Genomic DNA, 8191 nt, shown 5'->3' with positions numbered 1-8191 from the left:
TGCAACATGATGGCAAACATATGTTGCTGGTTTCATCCAGCTGCAATGCACTGCCTTCTTTTAATACTTGAATGAAGTTGCATAAAATACATACATTGCTGCCTGTCATGTTAGCCCAACATGCTTGGCAGTTCCTCCTGGTCTTTTTCATAGTCTGAAAAAACAATAGCAATGCAAAAGTTTACAGAAAAAATGCATTCCAAGAGACAACAAGAGACGAAACGACCACCAAGACAGGAAATATAACAATTTACGGAGGTCATGGCAGGCAGCCGGTAGTTTCAATGTGCGCAGGCACTGGGTTACTGAAATCACAAGAATACAAGTAAACTTCCTATCCAGCCGCTCAACTAACATATCCAGTTGAAATCAAGGTTGGGAATGAACTGCACCTGCAAGCCTATAAGAACCATTCTTAATAAAATTTTAACCACTGTCGCAATATTTACAATCCAAGGGACCTCTACTCATACTAGAGCTTATTTTCAAAGCGTGGTGGGTACAGCTTTGAATAAAATGCAGTTCAGGCTCATCAAACTGCTTGTTAGCTGAAAATTAAGTGTGCAAACAAAACGAAGCTTTGTGATGGCATGGTAATACCACATACACATGTTGCACGCCTATGTTCACTGTGTCTCTGCAATTGCATCGCACTGTTTGGTGAGCTGAAATTAACGTCTGACTGGCTGAAGTCCATGCTTCACTTGACATAAGCGCTTGACTGCCTTTATGAGTGGCCGAAGCTGATGCTCGTCCAAGTACAGGAAGGCCTAAGAAGGAAAATATTGCACTCATCACGTTACACATAAGTGTTCTAGCTCTACCATATTATGGAACCAGGAAATTTTCTTGCTAGTCATATGTTACAATGTTCCTGATAGATGCCATTATCTATTTCGTCCTTTATGTCTAAAGTTTATTATTGCTTTGGAATTACAGATGTACCACAAGAGTAATGACTCACAGGACGTGAATTCTGCTGTGGTCCCCGCAGACCTCTCTTGCCCAAGTGGACAAAACAAGGCACACATTCACAAATGATGTCAGACGGGCCAAGCAATCATAAACAGTGCGAGAGTTCAAAAGGGGACCTATCATATGAACAAAGGGTTGGTTATATTTCCATTACTGCTGCAATATTTTTTTCATGTAACAGAGCAGTGCTGAAAACACGCAACTTACCCTGGGGAAAGTCACGCAGAACTGCAGAAGTCTGCAGTTTTTTGAAATGCTTGGAGAACTCTCCGAGTCACTGTCATTCGAGTTCGTCCAGGCCAACGGTGCTCGTCGCCACTGTTTCTCGACAATTTATGGGTCCCTGCTAAGGCCAGATGTAAACTGAGTTCAGTTGAGCTTTTTACATGCCTGAGCATAAGAAGCTGAGCAAGAAATGATAGCATAATGGTTAAGTTTTGCTCTTATTACATTCGAAAAAAAACAACATGCCCAAACGTGGTACCTACCAAATAGTCCTTTAACAGAAATGTCAAACTGCTTCCAGGTTGATTCCACAGGTGAATTTTTTTCACCACTAAGACAAATTTTTGGAATTCAAGTGATCTGGCCACCTACAAGTGTTGTCCAGGACCCAACTTGTCGGCACAACCTCGACTTCTTCAGTTTTCGTGAACTTAACCAATGGGTATTGCATCTGGAGAAAGAAGACATACTTCAAGAAACTGAAAGCGTACAAAAATGGTTAATCCAAAATATCAGCACGATACAATATCTTTGGACTGCTCGAGGAATTTGAATCAGATATTCTACTGGCAAAGCACCCCCTATTTTGTACTACAAAGATGAACAAAAGTAACAGATCTTACTATGAGCTCAAAAATAGCCTGCCTGTACCAGCCACTCTAAGGCGAAAATAAATATTTTCTTAAAGGCCTTAAGTTATGAAACAATTGATTCACATTACTCAGCAAGAAAGATAACTCATAGGTATTTAACATACAACATTAATGCTTTTATTTCTCAAAAACCTCGCTGAAAATACAGTCTAGGCCTGAGAGCTGCTAATTCCTAGATTTCTTCAGTAATTGGAGACCTAGATGGTTACATAAACAATGAAATATACTCTCTTTCTGTCTAATTTTAAGATCCTTGAAACTCTGTCCATATCCTGTGTTGAACTGGTTTTCACATACTGTTTCTGTCGAGAAGCTGTGCTATAGGTTAAACTAAGTTCACTTCATACATCCACAATACCATCCATATGCTTGAGGCTATAAGTTATGTCCCAGTAAATTATTTGCTAAAAACAAAACAGGAAGATTTCAATTGCATAATTAGGAAAAACAAATACTCACCAGACCATATCTTGGAATAGTTAGGAAGCGTAAAGAGAATCATATAAAAGTTTTGTATGTTCTGTTGGCATAGGCGTGGTAGCAGATTCAGTGATAGCTTGGTACAACACAGCACTCATGGAAGAACCATAAAACTAAGTTTCATTGATACAATTATACAGATGATGTCTTAACACTCCAAACACAGCTTTCCAAAAAGAAACAAAGGTTAGATTGAATGCAATTCTGGAGTGACCACGAACCGATTCTTCCATGGAAGTCTGACCATTTTCCGACAAGGGCCACACTTTCAGTGCAGAAAGACGTGACAATATATATTCCCAACCCTGAAGACTGAAATCGCACTGCATATACATCTTCCTTCTGAAGGAACTCTTGACCAATGACACATAGCTTCTGAGTTGACTTCAAGCAGGCAATGTTTCTTACAATAATTTGTCCATTCAGGATGCAGCAATTGTCTGGTTTGTCCGAGCTCAAGATGATACTTGAGGATCCCACAGTTTGAAAGCATGAAAAACAGCACACAGAAGGAAGTGGACCATTGTCATGACGGCAACCATGTATTACAGCCGCAACTTCCTCACGAGGCTCTTCAAAACTGCTTGACTGTGCTTCAACTAGTCTCTTTCAAGTTTCCGCAAGGGTTGGCCATGATTGCAAAGCTGCTACTTGAGTTGCCTCATATTATGTTCAAAAGGAAATGCATTGAAGTAGTCCACTGTATCATGATATTTTATATCGTCAGGCAGGTGCAACAGGCAGTGCAGATTGAAAGACGTGCTCCTTTCCATAGAAATTGGCAAAAGTACTCACAAAATGCTTGAGGAGAGTTTTTGCATAGCATAATGAGCACATAGTGCCATGCTGGCAACAATTGAAAGTGCTGCATGGAGAAAAAAAAATTTTGTAGAGGTAATCTGGAAGAGTGAGTTTTAGTAGGACTGGCACTGTATAGAACAAAAAAGCTGGAATTCCACTGCCTTCCAATAATCTAGCTCATCAAGGCCCCGTGGCTTCGGTGTAAATCGACATGAAATGTGTGGACGCAAAGCACTGCTTTTTTCAGTGAACATGAGAACAGCAAGTGGACCCAGTCGAATAATCAAAGGTCCTAATACCCATGAAGAAAACAACTTCACAACACTCAGAAGGGCAACATGCATATAGTCTAACGGGACATCATGCACTGTATCAATGGGCAAATTAAGGTGAATAGAAGCTCCCCGTGATGTCCAGGATCATGTTGTTCCCTGAAGCTATAATTAATGCACCGAGGGCAATCTGAACTAAGAAACACAACCTTGCCTGCCACATATGAGTCTTCAACAGTGCACTTTGGGCAACAATTGTATCCACTGTGACCTTTCGACATCATTATGAAGGACAGTGCAGGGGCACCACATACTACTATTGCCTTCCATCTCAGTTCAATCTTTTGGCCATTGACAACAAGCCCATGCGACAACAAATGATGCAGTTCGTAAACAAAAGGTCTCGGAAAGTCATTTTAAGAAAGTGGCTTTGAAGTCCCCGCATAAGCACCAATTACAAATGGGGAAGTGTCACCACTGCAGTTGCTGACCTGGCACGGAATCGGCCACACTTGCATTTCGGAAGTCTTTGCGAGCGGTAAACCATCTACATTCACTGTCAACGTAAAAATACGTGGGAGCTATTTCAAGGCTCTCAGGGTGTGCCGAAAACCTGCACCAAAACCAAAGTGGCAATATTCATCTGGATTCAGAATGGTTGCCGGGTATTTCGCTTGCGTACAAGGTATTCCGAAAAGGATACGCGCGTCATCGGGAAGATCATGTTTAGAAAGCCCTAGGGATATCAGAGCTTCAATAGGCCAGTAAGATGAGCCTTCCTTTTTTATGTTGTTTTCCCTGCCCAGTGACGCAGGGCATCGCGAAAACTTTTTTGAGGAGTTACCGCATCAGAACCTAATGAAGCGACAGGCAAATTGGGACTGGAGTCAAGGCCGAAGTGGAAGGGAGCCATCCGCGCAGGCACTCGATCGCCAGGCGCAATACCGGACACAAAACGCTGCGGAAGCCAGACGAAGCATCAAGTTGCTCAACATTTTTGTCGGCGCCTCACAGAAGGTACGGAAATCTTCTGTGAATCTGTCTGATTCTGAGTCAAGTTTCTCAGCAATTTCATTTACGTCCACAAAATCTACGGTTTCCAAACGTCCGGACAAAGACTGCGCAACAGATGATGGACCGGGCAGAGAAACCGTTCTTGCACGGCGCGCACAGAATGAAGAAGCTGGAAAGCTTTTTTTGCCTCCCACGCCGCTTTCTCTTCAGCATATCTCTTGCGTGCTTTCTGCATAACTCCACCGCGCCAGACAGTACCTACACCACGCAACACCCAGCGACATGCGACCGCGAACACGCACTGCAGAGCAGCACACAGCAAGCGCGACAGTAACAGAGCACGCATGACTGTGATCAGGCACTTCAGCTTACCTTTTTGGCGGAGAGAATTCCACTACACGCGTTGCGTGCTTGCAACAACACCAAAGGAGCCACCTTAAGCACCTTTCGTGGCAGAAGGTAGCAAAAGCCCGAAGGTTGACAGCTGCAGCTCGCAAAATATGGCGCTTCCACACACGTAAAAACGCGCGCTTTCCTAGGTGTATGCGAATTTCCACGGATGTACGCATGCGCAAATCAAGGAGAGAACACCACGTGATAGACTAAGCATTACGGGAAAGAAGCCATCACGCGACAAGGCAGCAGTAGTTTCAGTTTCGCCTCTAGGGTTTCGCGTTCGCTCGCTACGCATCGCTACGCCAGCGCCTGAAATTTCAGACGCCCTTCGCGTGCAGCATGCGTGCAACCCAAGGTTGGTTGGTTGCGAAACTTTATTTCCAGCGGATATAGAGGAGCGACACGAAGTCGCCCCCCGCTTAAACGGCGGCCTCTATCCCTTGGGCAGTGGCGGCGTCTTCAGCCAGCTGGAGGAGCTTGATCTGTATCCCCGGTTCGGGGCTGAGCAATAGAGCCTCCCAATGAGCAGAGTCGGTAATGAAGTGACTCGCGGGTAGGGACTGCGGGCAGTTCCAGATCATATGATTTAGATCGGCTTTCGCATCACAATTTTTGCATTTGTTTGAGTAGAGTCCTTCCGAAAGAAGCTGCACAATTGGGGATTTGGATAGGTGTTAGTTTGAAGTTTACGCCAGGCTTTGGCCTGTTGCTTGGAGAGCGTTTTATCTGCTGGGGGGAATCTGAGTCTTGCAAGCCTGTAGTGCTGCAGGATTTCTCTGTAAGAAAACAACCTGTCCTTGCCAGAGTATAGGGCGGGTGGGCTGCACGACCCAGCTCGGCGGGACAGTTCTCGAGCTAGGTTATGAGCCGCCTCATTACCAGCAAGGGAAGCATGAGCAGGCGTCCAGATTAGGCGAATGCGCCGCGTGGGCTGATACTTTAGCAGAATCCGTGCTGCTTGTGGGGAGATTCTTCCAAGCGTGTAGTTACGTATAGCCAATTTTGAGTCGCTGACAATGGTTTCTGCCGAGGATCCCACAATGGCTAGAGCGATGGCTGTTTCTTCTCCAACATGTGTGTGCTGAGTGCGTATAGTGCCCCCAGTTATGAGCGTACCACGTTCCGTGGTGACCACAGCTACCATCTTGTCAGCCGAAGAATCTGCCGCATCTACATATACCACAGAGGTATCATTAATAAAGCGTTTGCCTAATGATTTGGCTCTCTCTGTACGACGTTCAGCGTGGAAATCTGGGTGCATGTTCCGAGGTAGTGGAGGAATGACCAGAAGCTGGCGTATATGTTTGGGAAGGTCAGTTGTGGGTCCGCCTTGTCGTTCGTATGTTATGCCTAGTGTGGACAGAATGTGTCTGCCAGTTGGTGTGGCCGATAGTCGTTCGTACTGCGAGACGGTTACCGCTTCAGGGTGTTATGAAGACCGAGACCTAACACTTTCTCAGTCGCTGTGTGCATGGGTAGCCCAACTGCCTGTTTGACGCATTTTCTGATTATGGCCTCCACTTTTTCTTTTTCAGCTGACTTGAGATGTAGGTAAGGGCATACGTAAGCTATGCGGCTTATCACAAAGGCTTGTACTAAACGGAGAGTATTGCTTTCCTTCAAGCCCGAGTGGCGGTTACTAATGCGGCGAATGAGTCGCATAATTTGCTGCGAGGTTCCCTGAAGCTTCCGAATTACGTCACCATTGAAGCCGTGTTCTTGTAGAATTAGGCCCAAGATTTTAATTTTGGGCACTCGAGGAATGGGGACTCCGCGAATACTGAGTTCGATGGCCGGTGGGGTTTGCGCAAGGGATCTGATGTTGCGGAATATGAGAAATTCAGATTTGGCTGGAGAGCACCGCAGCCCCCTAGGGTCTACATAGTTCCCCACGATATCTATTGCATGCTGTAGTCTCTCCTCGATTTCGGCATCATTGCCCTTGGCGGTCCACAAGGTGATATCGTCAGCATAGAGGCTGTGGTGGAGTTGCGGAACCTGCGCTAATTGGTGTGGAAGTTTCAACATTGCAACGTTGAAGAGAAATGGTGATAGGACCGATCCCTGCGGGGTGCCCTTGTTGCCGAGGGGGAAGTCATGCGAGTGGAGACCTCCTACTTGAAAATGCGCCTTTCTACCTGAGAGAAAGTCGCGGATATAGTTGAAGGTGCGGGCTCCCACCCCGAGTTCATGCAGGTTCTCCAAGATCGCATCATGTCTGACATTGTCAAAGGCCTTTTCCAGGTCAAGTCCAAGAATTATTCTCGTGTCCCGCGTTTTTGCCTCAATAATCTGATGTTTGAGCTGAAGCATTACATCCTGCGTAGAAAGTTTTGGTCGAAATCCAATCATGGTTGGAGGGTACAGCTCGTTCTCCTCCATAAACCGGTTGAGGCGGGTATGAACTACGTGCTCCATGAGCTTACCTACACAAGACGTGAGCGAAATCGGCCTGAGGTTCTCAAGGCTGAGTGCCTTCCCTGGCTTTGGGATGAGAATGATCTCTGCCGTTTTCCATATTTGTGGGATGGAGCCCTCCGACCAGCATTTCTGCATATACTCAGTTAGTAATTGTAGCGACACTTCATCCAGGTTTTTCTACCTCCTTAAGCACACCTTCCTATTCGAGCAATCGCGCGCCAGACTTTCAGAAGTGCATTAATTATCACGCTTATCAAATAATAATAATAATAATATTATTATTATTATTAATAATAATAATAATAATAATAATAATAATGGCAGCAAATAATATACCGGAGGCTTCGGCGGCATAAATTCCTATTCGTACCGAGGTGCATCAGGTGTTCAAGTTCCTTGGGTTGCGATTATTATTATTATTATTAATATTATTTTTATTATTATTATCATTATTATTATTATTATTATTATTATTATTATTATTATTATTATTATTATTATTATTATTATTATTATTATTATTATTATTATTATTATTATTATTATTATTATTATTATTATTATTATTATTATTATTTGAGAAGCGTGATAATTAATGCACTTCTGAAAGTCTGGCGCGCGATTGCTCGAATAGGAAGGTGTGCTTAAGGAGGTAGAAACACCAAAATTTTTTACACGAGTTCTTTTCCAGGCGACACTGTACATGAATCATGTGGAAATCACTTACAATAGCTAAATAATATAATCACAACTTTTCTCATGTGGTTTCGGTTTCCGTCTCAGTCGTTGATGAAGAAAACTCAAGAATAATCGTTGCTTATTCATTATCTGTGATTTTAACTTTTGGACAGGCTTGCGTAAGCAGTCGCGCGAATTGAAATGAACAAAGCTGCGATAAATATTGCACTTTTTTTACGCCTAAAATGAAATAAGCGTTTCTGTGACAACACAGCC

The sequence above is a fragment of the Amblyomma americanum genome, chromosome 5 (genome assembly GCF_052857255.1).
Source record: "Amblyomma americanum isolate KBUSLIRL-KWMA chromosome 5, ASM5285725v1, whole genome shotgun sequence".
NCBI lineage: Eukaryota > Metazoa > Arthropoda > Arachnida > Ixodida > Ixodidae > Amblyomma > Amblyomma americanum.
Note: the sequence above shows the minus strand (reverse complement) of the source record.